Source organism: Mesoplodon mirus (genome assembly GCF_964341445.2).
Source record: "Mesoplodon mirus genome assembly, chromosome: 20".
In the NCBI taxonomy this organism is placed as follows: domain Eukaryota; kingdom Metazoa; phylum Chordata; class Mammalia; order Artiodactyla; family Ziphiidae; genus Mesoplodon; species Mesoplodon mirus.
Genome location: NC_138996.1, coordinates 28,387,930 through 28,406,582, shown reverse-complemented (window position 1 = coordinate 28,406,582; position 18,653 = coordinate 28,387,930). Strand labels below are relative to the sequence as shown.

Here is an 18,653-nt window from a genome sequence, read left to right as displayed (position 1 = left end):
AAGGGTGTCAGTCAAGAGATGCGTTAGGAGACTTCTTATTTCCCCTTAAATACAGGCATTCCTCCAGGATTCTGTCTTCAGAGCACATTAACAATTACGAGTTGAAAGATCATGAAAACAGGGATCCCAGGCCCAACCGAAACAAAGTACGAAACTATAACTAGGCGCAATCTTTCAAGAAACGCGCGTGGATTTCCAGGGTAAAATATCTGACTTGCAGCCTCCTCTACAGCCTACTAATTTCCCATGAAATGCCTGCGAAGATATAAAGAAAAGAAGGAAAAAAAAACCCACCACTCCAATAAAACCCAGGACTGTCAGCCTCTCCCGCGCTCTGGGAAGGATGCTGGATAACTCCAAGGACAAGCTGACTGCAAGGACCAGCGCAAGGCGTGACCACCTGTGTAGGTGCCTGAAAGACCGCTCTCCCGGTTCAGAAAAGCCAAGCCTGTGCACACCCGATATCTAGGCAGCTGCACATCAGAAATCTGCTACAGGCCTGCTGCTTTCTTGTGACAGAAAGAAAGTAAGCAACTCCTAACACCCTCCCAAGCAGCCCACAAGCTCCGCCCACCTTTAACTTTTCTTGGACTCGCAGAGACGCTGTCACTCATGAAACGCCCCAGCAGGAAGTAGAGGGGCGAGGGCGGCAGCACGATGCAGTCTGGGAGTTGTAGTCCATGCTCAGAATGCGCAGGCGCAGGGGTGGAGGCGGGCGCCCAGGAGCAGAGCCCTACGGGAACTGTAGTTTCTCCTGCATTACGTAGACTAAGAGTGTCAGAAGGTCAGACGGTGCCGTTCTCATTTCAGACAGCGAGGGTGCCCTCAGCGAATGCCGGACGGACAGGAAGACTTGGTTCGGCAACTGTGCGTGTCGTCTTCCGTTCGACAGTAGATCTCAGATGGGTTGAGACAGCCCCCAAGTGGACTGAGTGGGGCGAAGGACAAGCCACCAAATCTGCAAACAGGACTATGGAACTGTGAGAAAATAGTGTAGAATTAAGGTAAGAAGCCGTCCCAAAGACTCAGAGAAAAAACGGACTTCAGTATCATTCACCTCATGAATCAGAAGAACATTTTTGAGAAATTTTGGCCTCTTCGAAAAGGATACCAAAAAAATTATGTATATAACATGCAGGCTAGTGAAAGTATGGCACAGCCTGGAAAAATATGCAACAAAATGTTAACATTCATTTTTTATTTATTTTATTTTTTTTGCGGTACGCGGGCCTCTCACCGCTGTGGCCTTTCCCGTTGCGGAGCACAGACTCCGGACGCGCAGGCTCAGCGGCCATGGCTCACGGGCCCAGCTGCTCCGCGGCATGTGGGATCTTCCCGGACCGGGGCACGAACCCGTGTCCCCTGCATAGGCAGGCGGACTCTCAACCACTGTGCCACCAAGGAAGCCCCCCTAACATTCATTTTTTAAAATGAGGGATTACTTTTTTTTTTTACACTATGTATTTTCTGAATTGTTTACAAGGACTAAGTATTCATTTTTTGGTATAAAATACTTCAAATATGAAGAAAAGTATATAGAGCAATTTTTAATCCCTCTGGAATTTACAAAGCTTTGTCTTACTTACTTTAGGTCCTCCCTCCCTCCCTCCCTTCCTTCCTTCCTTCCTTCCTTCCTTCCTTCCTTCCTGCCTTCCTCTTTTTCTCCAACCCTCCCTCTTTCTTTCCTGCATTCTGAAAGAAAAAAATTACGGGGGGTCAGGAGGGAGGAACGCTACAAATAGAGCTGTCCCTTATATAGTCCTTTCTCTTCTGCGGGGAAATACACACACACACACACATTCTGAAGTTTTTAATGTATATGTGTATATATCAACATACAAGTGTGTGTATATTGTATGTTTTTCAGATAATGGTATCATACATACTGTACGAATCATTATGTAATTTGCTTTTCTCACTATGCTGCATCCTGTTTTGTTTTTTTTAGGCTTATCAAAAAACAGAATACATATAGTTCTAATTCATTTATTTTAACTTCTATAGGCTATTGCATTGTGTGACAATGACACAATTATCTAATCTGATAAAGGATATTTACTCTGTCCCAAATATTTTGCTCTTATAAACAATACTTTTATACAGATTCTTAAGCCAATGTGCAAAAATTTCTCTAGGGCATTTACCTGTGAAATTGCCAGGTCTTGGGAGTATACCTTCTTTTAGCTTCACCGGATGCTGCCAAAATGCTCTACAAAGTATTTGAACCTCTTTTCACTCCACCAAAATAGACTGTGAATCTCCTCTGATCCACATTCTTGCCATAACTGAGTGTTGTCATAACGTCTTCTTTGTTAGCCTGATAGACTTACAGTAGTATCTGGTTATTATTTTAATTAAAATTTACTTGATTTTGTCAGAATTTTAAAATTTTGAAAATGGGGCTCTTATTCATTTTCTCCTTTGGTTCATCTAGGTATGGTAATTTTCTACAAGAAACATATTATTTATGTGGTAAAGTAATCTATTTTATATTTACATTGTGTTTAGATAATGGTGTCTTTCTCTTTATTCTAAGTTTTCCACAATATTTTATATTATTTCTATATTTTAATTATTTTAAATTTTATTACAGTACTTCTCAATATCTTTCTTTATGCATGCCAAGGACTGAGCAACGTTTCCCTGATAGTGTAGAGAGCACCATATTTCTAATGAGTTCTGCTTAAGTCTGCCTTAAGTTTTTAGCTGTTATGGCAGCAAACACAGAGTATTGTGTATTGTGTACTCTTTACTCAGAGTATGTGTGTGTATTAAACCTGTAGGCCACAGAAGCTCCTGACCTTTTTCTCCTGAATGGCTTCTCACCAGAAACTAGCTTTTCCTATTTTTGATTACTTTCAAAGTTCCTAATTATTTATTATTTTGTTGTCTTTTTCTTTGCCCATTTACATCTAAGCCAGTTCATTGTTCTACTCATTTTTTTTCCAGGCATTGACTTTGTATCTTGCTGTCATACATAACATTTTTAGGGGTCAGGTTTATTGAGATATAATTTACACATAGTAAAATTCACCCTTTTTAGCATACAGTTCTATAAGTTTTGACAAACACATATAGTGATATATCCACCACCATAATGAAGACAGATCCATCACCCCCAAAATATTCCTTCGTGCCTCTTTCTAGACAGCTGCTCCAACCTGAAGCCCTGGCAACCACTTAAAGGTTTTCTGTCCCTGTAGTTTTGCCTTTCTTTGAGTCTGTGGTTGTGTTTGCCTGCTCTGTTTGCTATAACAAAATATCACAGACCTGGTAGCTTAAACAACAGACATTTATAATTATTATTATTTTAAATTTTATTTATTTATTTATTTATTTTTGGCTGCATTGGGTCTTCGTTGGTGCGCGCGGGCTTTCTCTAGTTGCGGTGAGCGGGGGGACAGCTCTTTGTTGCGGTGCGCGGGCTTCTCATTGCAGTGGCTTCTCTTGTTGCAGAGCACGGGCTCTAGGCACGTGGGCTTCAGTAGTTGCAGCACGTGGGCTCAGCAGTTGTGGCTCGCGGGCTCTAGGGCGCAGGCTCAGTAGTTGTGGCACACGGGCTTAGTTGCTCCGTGGCATGTGGGATCTTCCCGGGCCAGGGATGGAACCCGTGTCCCCTGCATTGGCAGGTGGATTCTCAACCACTGCGCCACCAGGGAAGTCCTAACAGACATTTATTTCTCACCATTCTGGAGCCTGGGAAATCCAAGATCAGGGTGCCAGCAGATCTGGTTCCTGGTACGAGCCTGCTTCCTCACTTACAGACATCTGCCTTCTCACTATGAGAGTTCTGGTCTCTCTTCCTCTTCTTATAAGGACACTAATCCCATCGGGGAGGTTCCACCTTCATGACCTCATCTAAACCTAATTTCCTCTCAAAGGCCCCACCTCCAAATACCATCGAATATGGGGTTCAGGTTTCAACATAATCAATTTGGGGATGGGGGCTATGAACCTTCAGCTCACAACAGTGATATGAGTGGAATTATACATTACATAGCCTTTTGGGTGTCGGCAAAATGCATTTGAGATTCAATTATGTTGTTGTGTCAATAGATTTTTTATTGCCGAGTAGCATCCCCAATACATAGATGTTCTGTAATTTGTTCGTATACTCATCAGTTGAAGGAAATTTGGGGTTGTTTACAGTATGGGACAAATACACATCAAGCTGCTATAACCATTTGCATAGAGGTTTTTGGGTGAAGATTAGCTTTTATTTCTCTTGGGTAGTTACACAAGAGTGGGTTTGTCATGTCGTATTTTATTTTATTTTCAGAAAAGTGTAAATTTATTCACTGCTGCATTATTCACAATGCGGAAAATAAGAAACAATCCAAGTGTTCATCCATAGGGAATAACTAAATAAACTGTGGTACAGTCATACAATGGAGTACTCTTCAGCAATTCAATGAGGGAGCTCTCTGTATACCTATATTGGAAAGCTCTTCAGTATACCATTTGAGATTTAAAAAGAAAAGGCAATGTCCAATTGTGTATGCTACCTTTTCCATAATAGAAAGTAAAAGTAAGAACATATATTCATATTTGCTTATTTTTGCTTAATAAAGCCATGTCATAAAGTGTATGTTTAGGGCTTCCCTGATGGCGCAGTGGTTGAGGGTCCGCCTGCCGATGCAGAGGACACGGGTTCGTGCCCTAGTCCGGGAAGATACCACATGCCGCGGAGTGGCCCGTGAGCCATGGCTGCTGAGCCTGCGCGTCTGGAGCCTGTGCTCCGCAGCGGGAGAGGCCACAACAGTGAGAGGCCCGCATGCCGCAAAAAAAAAAAAAAAAAAAAGTGTATGTTTAACTTGATAAGAAATTGCCAAACTATTAAGATGGATCAGTCAGATTTTTCCTTCTTTTGCCTGTCCTGTAAATGTTTGTGCTTCCTAGTATTTCCTCCTTGGATTTCTTCTCTTGCTACTCTTTTCTCTCCCCTTGGACAGTCTCAACCACTCCCTTGGATTTTGCTAACCACCAATGAACCTTATTCAATAGCTCCAACCCTGATTTTCTTGCTTGTATATCCACCTACCTTCAGAATACCTATGTCCACATTTCTACAGCCTTGCCCACTTTGTCCAAATGAGCTGACTAACACTATGACCATCACCGCTGTGTTCTCCTCTGTGACTGACCTCAGTCATGAAAACCAGTCATCGAAGCCAATAATCCGGGAAATGTTCTAAGCTTCTCTCTTTCACAATTCACCTTCATTAAGTTCTATAAATTCCACTGCTTAAAGAGGTCTTGATACTCTCCCTTCCTTTTCATTTTCCCACCACTATTGCCTCAGCTCAGAACCTTGCCTGTATTACCGCACTAGCCCATTTACTGACTTCTCTGCTTTATACAACCTCAAATACCCTTGCCCAAGTGTGTCTCTAACCTGCCTGCATCTCCAGCTACCTCTTCTGCTCATCCCTACCTCATTCCCTATGTCTCGGTTGCACTAAACTATTAGAAGGTCTTTGGAAAAATTATGTTGTTCATCATATGACATATTCCATGTCATTGTACATGCTGGCTAAGGGATAAGGTTATAAATCAGAGAATTTGGAAGAAACCTAGTAAATTCAGAGAAGAGAAATTTGGAAATTTTTGAAATTTAAATATAAACAAACTAATAAGGAGTCCAGTTAGAGCCTCTGGCTTGTGATTTTTATTTCTTTAATTATTTAATATATGGATACTCTTCTGCACTCTCATTGGAAGGGTGTATTGGGGCTATCTTCAAGGAAAATTGTCATATTAAAATTATAGTGTTCAACTCAGATATTCAGCTTCTTGTTATTTATCCTAGAGAAACACTTGTACTTATGCATAAAGGGGCATGTACAAGGATTTTCATTGCTTCTTAGTTGTATTTGTGGAAGACTGAAAACAACCTGAAAATTGGCAATAGGTTAGGGTTAAACTGTGGTGCATCTATAGAATGAAATGTGTTGCAGTAATTAAAGATAACATGTTAAATCTGACATAAAAACCTCTCAAGGGTATACAATTTAGTGGGAGGGAGGAAGCTGTGGGATAAAATACATGGTATGATATGGTTTATGGCATTTTAAAAGGTCTAGAAGAATCATTTAAGACCAATGACGACAGTATTTACCTCCAGAGAGAGGATTGGGACTGGGGTAGTGATCAAGACAGGTTTTGCTTAGTCTTGTTGTGTGATTTTTCTAACTGGCGTGTTGTCTTAATGTATTATTACTCACAGTTTTTTTTTAAATTTATAAAATAAAAAAGCATGAAGAAAAGAGGGCAAAGCATTCAGACAGGTTTGGCACAAAAGGAGAAATGTAAATAGCAAAAAACAAAAGTTCCAAAAATATTCTGAAGAAAATTTATCAGGAATCAATGATAGCTCTGTTTGGATGATAAAGCTATGAATAATTCATTTTTGGCTTTCTACTCTTTCTACCCAGCTGTATTTTTCAATCTTTTTAAAGAATGGAAATACATAGATATTTTTAAAGGGCTAAGAAATGGCTGGAAAATCCTAACTACATCCACCTTTAATTCTCACTCTGCCAGGTGCCATTTGGCATATGAGGAAGTTTCTGATGAAAAACTCCCATGGAAAAGTGATATTTGAGGTGAGTGGCCCTCTCCTGGTGTCATATGACAGACCAACACACCGATATGCTGGAAACCAACTCCCCCCCTTCAAAAAAGCCCTGACTTGTGGCATTTGCTGATTTCTGCCGTGTTATGTATGCTTTGAATTGTGACACCCCCAAAATATAAGTTGAAGTCCTAACCCTCAGTACAGTACTTCAGAATGTGACCTTGTTTGGAAATAGGGTCATTGTAGATGTAATTAGTTAAGATGAGGTCATACTGGGAGGGCGCTTAATCCAATATTACTGGTGTCCTTATAAGAAGAGGCACAGAGACAAAGACACACAGGGAGAATGCCAGCGACCACAGAGGTGCAGATTGGAGAGATGCATCTACAAGCCAAAGAACACCAAAGGTTGACAGCCACCACTGGAAGCTGTGAAGAAGCAGAGAGGAATTCCACCCAGCATCTCAGAGGGCACAGAGCCCGGGTGACACCTTGATTTCAGACTTCTGGCCTCCAGAACTATAAGGGAATACAGTACATTTAAATCACTGTATTATCCTTTATACTATCAATTAGTTGCATTATTATATTGGTTAAGAAAATGATTTATACTGCATACAAATAACTAATAAACACATAATAATAGTTAACTCTCAATTATGGTACTTTGTGTTAATTTTTAAGGCAGCCCTAGGAAACGAATACACCTGCCATAAATACTTCTGCTGTGGCCAACTGACATGACTTCACTGAATGCAGAGTTAAAGGACTGTCCACAAACAATTCTCATGAGCCATATAAGCTGTAGCACTGAACAGCTGATTTCGGGCTCATCTAAGCCATAGAGAGTTCCAAGTGTGTTCAGAGAAGAATTTGACATAGGTTCAACCAAGAACTTTCAGCATAGAAGTGTCATCAGTGGACATTGTCTTATGTGGTATGCACTTTACTTTTTAAATCTCCATGTTGGGTTCAAGATGTACATTAACCTATTTCAATTCTGGAGAAGCAAGTAAGAACATGAATGTGAAACTACCTGATAACCATTCAGGTAGCAATGACAACATGAGGATATATAGGTCAAGTTACCCACTTGAGATTAATTCCTGTGTAATTCTCTTTTTTTTTTATTTTTGGGTTTCTTTGGGGGGGTTGTTTTTATTTTATTTTATTTTTTTTTTTCTTTTTGTGGTATGCGGGCCTCTCACTGTTGTGGCCTCTCCCGCTGCGGAGCACAGGCTCCGGACGCGCAGGCCCAGCGGCCATGGCTCACGGGCCCAGCCGCTCCGCGGCATATGGGATCCTCCCAGACCGGGGCACGAACCCATATCCCCTGCATCGGCAGGCGGACTCTCAACCACTGCGCCACCAGGGAGGCCCGGGGGGGTTGTTTTTAATTTTTGTTTCTTTCCTATGTTATTCTGACTGTTTCAGTTAGGAGTTTTAAAACTGCTTAGCGCTGATATATCCCGGATCAAGACACACACACACACACACACACACACACACACACACACATTGATAATGGACACATACAGGAGTGTCAGGCAGTTGTCACCAAAACACACTCATCAACTTCTCAGTGAATTTGACAGAGGAGATGACGTTCGCTCAGTGATAGATACTATGTGTGACAGAATTAAAAGACTGAGAAGAAAATGAGAATCACTTTACAATCATTTCTGGCTTTGCTGTCAAGATTAAAACTGCTGCGATTTACAGAACCTCCTTCCAAGGTCAAGGTCCAGAGGAGGAGCTGCGGGCTGTGGGAGCTGGGACAGGAGGACCAATGATGAGCACTTCAGATGGAAAGACAGAACGACTTCGTATAGACCGCATTCCTGGATGCCATTTCCTCATGTAGATTCCTGGTTCCAGCAAGATGATAAGCAAATAGTAGAGAACCTTTCCACTTCACATTTGGCTAAGCCCCTCCTCTTTGTGGAACATATTAGATCTACCTTCATGTTTTTAAAAAAATACCCATCCCCAACTAACTGTTTCCTGGAAAGAAATGAAGAAAAAAGAGAAGAAAAGAAAGAGAAAAAGAAAGGAAGAAAGAAAAAAAGGAAAGAAGAAAGGGAAGAAACAAGGGAGGAAGGAAAAAAAATGGCTTGGCTTATGTAATAAGATCTCTCCTCCAGAGAGCTTTAAATAGGAATTACCAAAAAAAGCAACTTTTTGGCATGACAAAGACCATTGGTGGCAGTTGGAAAGAATATAAATTTGGAATCTACATCCGTTGAGTGTTCTCCTTCCTTACCAGTGTCTTTCAAATAACTTTCAAAATAAAATCTTATTTTGGCAAAAGAAAAAAAAAAAGAATCTCACTACCACCTTGCCGTACACATAATCATTAAAACCTTTATTAAGTGCTGTGTTTCTCTTCAGAATAAGTTGCCAGACTAAAGGAATTATACAGACATAGCACCACAGTTCTTGAAGGTAACAAACTCAAGTTTCCTTCTTAGGAAAGGATGAGGAGAGCTCGTCACATTTACACATTGGGCTGCCTCTCTTCTCGCTTTAAATCCTTGAACAGTTTTCCAGGGTAACGTCCACTCCTTCAAGAGGAATACCAGACCCTTTGGGAGCAGCGTCCAGCACGCACATTTACTCTCCCATCTGTAATCTTCCACTTCCTGTTTCTCATCCTCCTCCCTCCAGCCATATGGGATGCTATGCTGTTTCTTTCTTTCTTTTCTTTTCTTTTTTTTAACATTTATTTGTTTATTTGGCTGTGTCGAGTCTTAGTTGCAGCACATGGGATCTTCGCTGGGGCACACGGGCTCCTTGTTGCGGCGCGCAGGCTCTCTGGTTGTGGCATGCGGGCTCTAGAGTGCACAGGCTTAATTTCCCCGCGGCATGTGGGATCTTAGTTCCCGCCCAAGGATCGAACCTGTGTTCCCTGCATTGGAAGGTGGATTCTTAACCACTGGATCACCAGGGAAGTCCCGCTATGCTGCTTCCTGAAGGCTCTCTGTTCCTGCCCCCCCCCCCCCCCCCCCCCCGTCTCCTTGGTCCAGGGCACTCCCCCTCCCTGGATTGCTCTCCCCACCCCCCACTCATTACCTATCCACCCTCCAAGTCAGTCCTGAACCCTTGCCTTTTCTGCCAGGACTTCCCCTGCCCCTCAGTCCTTCTCTACCACATTATACTTGGTCATTACCTCTACTATACTATTTATCAATTTTGATTATAATCATCTATATTTCTCCCTTCCAGGAGAGATAAGCCTCTTAAACGCAGAGACAGTTTTGTTTTTCCCTTTGTCTCCCCAGGGCTTGGCACATAGTAGATGTTTAAATACTACTGAATGAAAACCAGTAATTGATAAAAGTGCTTGGCTATTTACAAAATGTTTTTCAAGTGCATTATTTCTATTACTATTCTAGAAGTGACTCCATTTTTACCTGTTATTAGCCATTATCATCAGCCCAGTTATTTTGCAAATGAGGATGCTAAGGTTCACAGAGGGTAAGGAACTTGGCTTAAGATATTCAGCTGGTAAATGGTCAGGCTGGGCGACAAAGCTTGGATCTACTGACCAGAGAGCAGAGAGACAGGAACAGGACGAATAGAAACCTCAGCAGACTATCAAGTTCATCAGGTCTTTTTACTGAACAGTCTGACAAGGGAGCTAGGAGGCTGGGTGTTTAAGACTCACTAGTTTTAAGATTTTAACTATGCTGGACCTCAGTTTTCTCTTCTAGAGAATGACAGGATTGTACTATATAAGTAATTCTCAATTATCTTATATTTCATGTCCACTAATCTTTCTAATCCAGTGATTCCCAAACTTTCCTGGTTCCTGGTGCCCCTGGGCCAAAAGAAATACCTGAACAATTCTCTTTATTAAGTAGTGTGGTCTAAACAACTTAGTAGTAGTTGGCGAGGTATCCAACAGTTGTCTGTGCCCCCTCAAAAACTTAAAATAACCCACAGTGCCTCTGTAAGTTTGCTTGTCACACTAGGGTGGTTCAGCACACAATTTAAGAATCACAGTTTTAATCAAAGAAACTCAGCTCTACTCTGATAGAAATAAAGTCTCTTTTTTAGAGAAAAATGCTTATATCATAGTTATTTACACAAATTTTAAACACATGATCATTATAATGGCATTATTGAAGGTATATTTTAACGCCAAAGTTTTAAAACACAGATAATTCTGTTAATAAGCTGAAACATAGCAAAATGTTGCTGGGAATATGGTTTCCTGATATCATCATAAAGCACAAAATAAATTCTGGTAATATTATTAGAATTATTATAGCTCTGACTAACACAAAAAAATAAAAATCATTCTATTAGAAATTAAATGATAGTAAAACTATTGACCTTGACTTTTACAGCTATCATTATAAACTTCAAAGATAAAAAATAAAACCATCACCAGGAAACATATAACGATTATTAAACCTTATTGTTGAGAAGCCTGTAGTTGCATTTTGCTGAATAGCATCTCAGTTCTTGGAATAAAGTTTTAAACAGCAACTGGAAGAACAGCTTTAAGTTAAAAATGTTTTATTTTTAGAGTTGTCATGGTGTAAAAGTTATTCTCACATAGCTAAGTTGCTGGAAATAGTCCAAGTTTTGTGAAAGTTTTTCATTAAGTGTTTCATGTTGTCCCTGCTTTACACCCAAACAATTGCAAACTCTTCATAAGCTGTTGTAATACTGGTTTAGCTGATAAATTAAGAAAATCCCCCTTCTTTGAGATCCTAAGCCGCAAAACATGTGTTACATTGCTAATAAGGGGGAGTGGACAGAGATGGGCCACCCAAGGATTCTCCTATTCCTGCATCATCTGCAAGGAGAAAACAGCAATTTAATTGTGATTCTTGCTTATCCAGGTCAACAGTTACCACCAATACAAGGAACCCAACTGCACAGAGATGGAGCCTAGAGCAGCAGGAGGTGGTACATAAAAACACAGGTACTCCAGGAAACTGGGGGAGGGGCAGGACAATAATTAATAGCTGTCAGGTGTGGTTTGCAGGATGTAGGATGTGGCTGGTGGGCTAGAGGAAGAGAATTAGAAGAAATGATGCTCATCCAAGGTTATTTTGATTAACTAGCCAGAAGCCCACAGATGGATACTCACAGTAAAATGATCAAAGCAGAAACAGCACATTTGGCATGTAGATGTGGGGATTGAGGGAGAATTAATTTTAGCTTTAATTTTTAAATAGTTTTAATTAATTTTGATTTTACTTTAATTAATTTTTAAAAGCTTTATTTTTTTATATTTTTTAAAAGCTAGGATTTTTTTAAAAAGTAGTTATGTATTCAGTATTTTATTTATTTATTGTTGGCTGTGTTGGGTCTTCGTTTCTGTGCGAGGGCTTTCTCCAGTTGTGGCGAGCGGGGGCCACTCTTCATCGTGGTGCGCGGGCCTCTCACTATCGCGGCCTCTCCTGTTGCGGAGCACAGGCTCCAGACGCGCAGGCTCAGTAGTTGTGGCACACGGGCCTAGTCGCTGCGTGGCATGTGGGATCCTCCCAGACCAAAAGCTTTAATTTTAAAAAAGCTTTTAGTTTCTTATTGTGGAGATATATATGTATATATATAACAAAATATACCATTTTAACCATTCTTAAGTGTAGAATTCAGTGGCATTAAGTACATTCACATTGTTGTACACTCATTACCATCATCCATCTCCAGAGTGTTTTCATCTTCCCAAACTGAAACTCTGCACCCATTAAACAACCCTCTGTTACCCTCTCCACTCCCACCCCGGCCCCTTGCAACCACCATTGTACTGTCTGCCTCTGTGAATTTGACTATTCTAAGTACCTCATGTAAGTGTAATTGTACAGTATTTGTCCTTTTGTGTCAGACTTCTTCATTTAGCATAATGTCGAGGTTCATCCATATTATAGACATGTCAGAATTTCCTTACTTTCTAAGGCTAAATAATATTCCACTGCATGCATATATCACATTTTATTTGTCCATTCATCTGTCACTGGACACTTGGGTGCTTCCACCTTTAGGTTATTGGGAATAACGCCGCTATGAACATGGATTTACAAATATCTGTTTACGTCCCTGCTTTCAGTTCCTTTGGGTAAATATCCAGAAGTGGAATTGTTGGCTTATACGGTAATTCTATGTTTCTTTTTTCTTTGTCTTTTCTTTTTTCTTTTTATTTTTTCAGGAACTGCTGTACCGTTTTCCACGATAGCTACACCGTTTTACATCCCTAACAGCATGCATGTGTTCTAATTTCACCACATCCTTGCCAACACTTGTTATTTTCTGGGTTTTGTTTGTTTTAATAATAGCTACCCCAGGGGGTATAAAGTGTTGTCTCATGATTTTGATTTGCATTTCCCTAAGCGCTACTGATGCTAAGCATCTTTCCACGTGCTTCTTGGCCAATTGCATATCTTCTTTGGAGAAATAGCTATTCAAGTTCTTTACCCATTTTTATTTTATCTTATGTATGTATGTATGTATGTATGTATGTACGTATGTATGTTTGGCTGCGTTGGGTCTTCGTTGCTGCGCACGGGCCTTCTCTAGTTGCGGAGAGCAGGGGCTGCTCTTCATTTTGGTGCGTGGGCTTCTCATTGTGGTGGCCTCTCCCGCTGCGGAGCACAGGCCGTAGGCACGTGGGCTTCAGTAGTTGTGGCACGCAGGCTCAGTAGCTCTGGCTCACGGGCTTAGTTGCTCCGTGGCATGTGGGATCTTTCTGGACCAGGGCTCAAACCTGTGTCCCCTGCATTGGCAGGCGGATTCCCAACTACGGCACCACCAGGGAAGCCCCTTTACCCATTTTTAAATAGTTTTTGTTGTTGTTACAGTCATTGAGTTGTAGGAGTTCTTTACGTATTCTGGATATTAATCTATCAGATATATGATTCACAAATAATTTCTCCCATTCCGTGGGTTCTGTTTTCACTCTGTTGATAGTGTCCTCTGATGCACAAAAGTTTTTGATTTTGATGAAATCCAATTTACCTATTTGTGTTTTGTTGCCTGTGCTTTTGCTGTCAGAAAATTTTTAGTTTTAAATTTAAAAACATCATATCTCCTGCCTCATAGGTACCACTGGACCAGGTCTTTGTTTGCTAGGATTCTGTCAGGGGTAAATGCATTTTGAAGTAGAGAACATGGATAATTGCACGCTTGGAATGGAAAACTAAGGTAATTATGAATGTTCCAGATGCAAACAGAGAGGGTTCACCAATCCATCCTGGACGTCTTTTGTCAGAATTGCCTAAATAGTGCAGGGGTGGAGTTTAGGACACAAGGCCTTTGGGGGCCAAGCAGACAAGGCGTGGAGATGAGATGGAGGTAAGATAGAATGAGATAAGAATATGAAGAAGTCCTTTGTTTAGAAGATTGGGAAGGGGGCAGCTTCACTTTGCTGAGGGATACAAGGTGTTACTCACACTCTGGTGGAAAACCCCTGCTTATTCTAACACAGAGAGAAGGGTTTGACCTCTTCCCGAAATTCAGTTGTATTAAGGTGTGAACCCTCAGTGATGTTGTAGGCTCATTTTAGACTATAGGGCAGTAGATTGCCATGACTCATTGCTCTCCTAAGATATTCAAACTTACATTCAACTTGGTTTACCCTCTGCTGTCTAGAAGAAGTTGCTCTGGGTGTGAAAGTTCAAGGCAAAAGTTCATACCTTCCTACCAACTCAGGAGATCCGACAGAAGTCTTGCCCTCTGAGGGGCCCAGTCCAGAGCAAGGCCTAGTCCTTGGGCTGAATCAGCTGAATATCCTCCTGGATATATCCTTTCCCTTCCTCAAGACATTGACTCTGAATAGACACTCCAAGATAGATCTCCCCTCAGGGTCTGTCTGGTCCCTTCACTGCTTATCCTCCGGTCACTTCTGCTGAGACCAGACTACCCCATCCCTCTGCTGACTCTGGAGAATTGAAAGCTACTCCCATGGTACATAGACTTCTTGCTACTTCACAAACACACAGCCTCACCTGGGACAGGATGCGGCAGGAAAGTTAACGGTGGTCATTGCTTGCCTCTTAGGGTCTCTAGACAGTTTGATCATTGCCTCCCAGGACTTTATTACCTTGCAGTCCCCTGGGCCAATCAGAAATATTTCCCCTGAGGACAGGGTAATCAGCCCGATGTGACCTACTTACTAGTTAAGTCTCCAACCTGATCAAAAGGGCCTCCTGCTCAGACACCTCGTGCTCATTAGTTAGAGCACTGACCTGTGTCCACTCGAGAAAGCCTGAAACCAGGAGAAAGGTGACTTCACGAGCAGAGGACGCCACACTCCGTATGAGCAGCAGGTAGCAGTGATCCTGCCACATGGGCTGAAGTAGTGGCAATGGGGACACTTTGGGGAGGGGGGGAGGGCCTTGGTATGAAAAGCATTTATCAGGGTGTTTAAGTGATATCAGGGAAAAGTTGTAATGGGAAACTACTAAAATCAATCTATCGTAGAGCATCTGTGACTATGATTTCTCTTGGAGGACTTGGTGCCAGCTTAGTGAAACATCCGGATTTCTGGTTGGAAGTTGCCACCAAATTTCCGTAAATTATCCATGCATATCTTTTAGAAAGTGTTCAAAGCAAAATCTCTGACCTCCTGTCTTCTCCTGACCCCAATGCCCTGATACCATGTCTCTCCTGCCTGTGTCTCTCTGATAGTTTGCCCAGAAAAACTCAATTCGTGTCCATTTCTATTTTAATCAGAGTCAAACCCTCTGGAGGGAAGGCAATAACTGAGCAGCTATTAGAAGTGGGGAATACTATGAGGTTAGCCTGTTGTTGTAATGAAAAGCACAACAAAAGATAAAAAATAATAACATTACATGCAAGGGAGTTCACCAGGAACTTTTGCTGCTATTTACAGTATTTTTAGGAGGAAAAAAGAAATAAATATGGTGCTAGAAAACCGCAGATATTTAAGTGATTTTTGCCAAAGTCACACTGTCAAAAATTAAGCAGTTTGATATTAGATATTTTTTGGAAGAACGTGGAGAATGAACAAACCAGCAAAGAAAGAAATTGTTCATGGAAATTAAGTCTCCTGACTTCCAGATCAGATTCAGCTAGAAATACTCTTACTTTTATATATGCCTCATCTTCATGTCACAATCTTGATGCACCTGGAGTTTGCACACACTAATTGCTGTACCATGCTGTATGCAGGTGTATGATTCATTCATCTTTGAAAATCTTATTTACTTTTTCAAGTCAATTGGTTTCTCTGAAACATCGTGTTGCTGCCTAGTAGTCAACAGTTCAGCATCATTTTTTTTTTTTTGCTTCAAGAAATAGCAGAGACAATGACAGTAGCGTTTTAAGGTGGGTTTTATTTCTCCATGTGTAAATATATATATCGTTTGATCAAAAAAATGTATTAGTATTCAGGTGAAGATTATAGCGATCTTTTTGAACATCTGTTTTATCTTGACTAGTTTTAAATTCAGGAGCAGTAATTTCATCGCAATTCAACTTGTTTCTGTTTTATTATATCATACTAGGCTAATCTTAAAGACCCCTAATAGCTTTCATTCTATTTAGACCAGACTATCACACATCTCTAGACTGAGTAGTATAATGCCCACTATTCAAATAAAAGCAAGTTATTGTCATATAATGACACCTCCAAATGCTAAAAGCAGACCCATGGATATTAAGTTGAGGTAGAGAGACCAGTATTCCTACTTATTATTTTAGGGCAGAAATATCCCAGTTATGCTGATTGCAAAATAAAATGGAAACTGTATGGTGGAGAGGGACTTGGGAACCACACAGACTGGATTATAACTCCAGCCCTTACACATAGAAACTGCATGACTTTGGGTAGATTATGAACTCCCCCAGAATTTGAATTTCCTCACCTGCAAAATGGAGATTAACATCTACACATTATGATTGGCGTGGCATAAAAGAAAACTAACACAAATGCCATGGGCAGTGCCTGGTCCTTAGGGCAGGTGGCCTTCAACAGAGATTAGTCCCCTTCCCACCTTTGCTTGCACTACAAAATTGGAAATATACAGCTATAAAAAGTTGTCTTGGAAGAGACTGAAGTGGAAACTTGTGTTATGAAAAACAGGATTGCAAGGGTGTGAATTCTGAGGCATGAGGATTTGTGAGCATATACTTGGAGCTTTATGCCTGCAAGATACTTGTAGAGCTTTTATAGCTTTAAGAGAACAGTCTGGATGCCATCTTCTTCCTCTACCATAGAACTTCCTTTCCTTTTCTGAGATTTGTGGACAGTACCTTGTACAGCTCTAAAATAATGCAATTCTTTCCCTATTGTCTGGACTATTCTAAAAGGTTACAAAACAGTATTTCACCAGCAGAGGCTACTACAGTTTATATAAAGGTTACAATCTGAAACTTCCTCTAAGATTATGCAATGAATTTTGGGGGGGAAAGGGAGGAAATACTTTAAGTTTAAAATTTTATAAAATAAATAAAAAATGATGATTACTTGTTGCATATGTCTATCACACTATATTATATTTATATACATATTTGTTTCCTATTTTATTTATTTTAAAATATTTATTTATTTATTTGGGTGCACTGGGTCTTAGTTGTGGCATGCGGGATCTTCGTTGCCTTGTGCAGAATCTTCATTGCGGCATCTTCGTCGCGGCACGTGGGATCTTTTAGTTGCGGCATGCAGGTTCTCAGTTGCAGTAAGTGGGATCTAGTTCCCTGACCAGGGATCAAACCCGGACCCCCTACATTGGGAGCGTGGAGTCTTAGCCACGGGGCCACCAGGGAAGTCCCCTGTTTCCTATTTTAGTGTGTAAGTTCCTTGAGGGCAGAGACTGTGTCATAAGTTTCCTGCACCCTTGGTGCCTTGCTAAGCACAGAGTACACAGTAGGTGCTCAATAAACACTTTTAAAAATGTACTAAGGGGCTTCCCTGGTGGCGCAGTGGTTGAGAGTCCGCCTGCCGATGCAGAGAACGCAGGTTCGTGCCCCTGTCCGGGAAGATCCCACATGCCGCAGAGCGACTGGGTCCGTGAGCCATGGCCGCTGAGCCTGCGCGTCCCGAGCCTGTGCTCCGCAACGGGAGAGGCCACAACAGTGAGAGGCCCACGTACCACAAAAAAAAAAAAAAAAAAAAAAGTACTAAGAATAAATCTTGGTAGACATAAAAATACATGAGTACAATCTATTGACATGGCCAGGCCCACAAAATTCAACTTCCAGCTCTCAAAATCTTCCCCATCTTTCAAGGCCCAGCCCAGAAGCAAAGGAACTTCTTCCCAGACTCTTCCCTAATCCTTCCACAACCCCAAGAGGTAATATTCCTCACTTTTGCATTCTCATAGCGCTTCATACCTCTTCTTTTTGAACACTTGCCACTTTCTGCCTCGTGTTATAATCTGTTCAATGACTTAGGTATAAATTATTATTAACTCCTGACTATCCATTATTGCATCATCCTCAAATGTCTCAGAGTCCTCACCAAACGCATGTTGAATTCACCCCTTATTCAACAGCTAACCTCTGAAATCCTAAAGTTAAAAGACAAAGTTTTGGGCTTCCCTGGTGGCGCAGTGGTTGAGAGTCTGCCTGCCGATGCGGGGGACGTGGGTTCGTGCCCTGGTCCGGAAGCATCCCACATGCCGTGGAGTGGCTGGGCCTGTGGGCCGTGGCCGCTGGGCCTGCACCTCCGGAGCCTGGGCTCCGCAACGGGAGAGGCCACAACAGTGAGAGGCCCGCGTACTACAAAAAAATAAAAAGTAAAATTAAAAAAAAAAAAAAAAGACAAAGTTTTAAAGTAGCTTCAGAACCCTTTTGGAAATACGTATATTCATAACAAGATGAATATAGGAAAATACAGAACTTTGTATAATAGAAGGATACTACCTGGACTTGCATCTGGGCTCCATCATTTATTTGCTGCTGGATCATGGTCGAGTTACGTAGCCTCTCTGTGCCTCAGTTCCTTCATCTGTAAAATGGGGATGATAATAATACCTAACACTTATGGTTGGAGACGGTATAGGTAGAGGTCTTTGAGGAGAGCTTGTCACATAGTGAGTGCTCAGTCATTGTCATCTACTATTTAATCATCACCATCATCGTCATCATCACCATCATCGAC

General features: G+C 41.3%; 1 long non-coding RNA gene across 1 annotated transcript in view; it reads left to right on the top strand.

Annotated features, from left to right (window-relative positions):
* Positions 1–819: 819 nt before the first annotated feature.
* LOC309795763 overlaps positions 820–18,653 on the top strand; it is a 46,905-nt gene continuing 29,071 nt past the window's right edge. Inside the window, exons 1-3 of the long non-coding RNA XR_014292355.1 lie at positions 820–1,004; positions 6,544–6,605; positions 11,431–11,513. This is a non-coding gene — a long non-coding RNA (uncharacterized lncRNA). The remainder of the gene's footprint in view (positions 1,005–6,543; positions 6,606–11,430; positions 11,514–18,653) is intronic.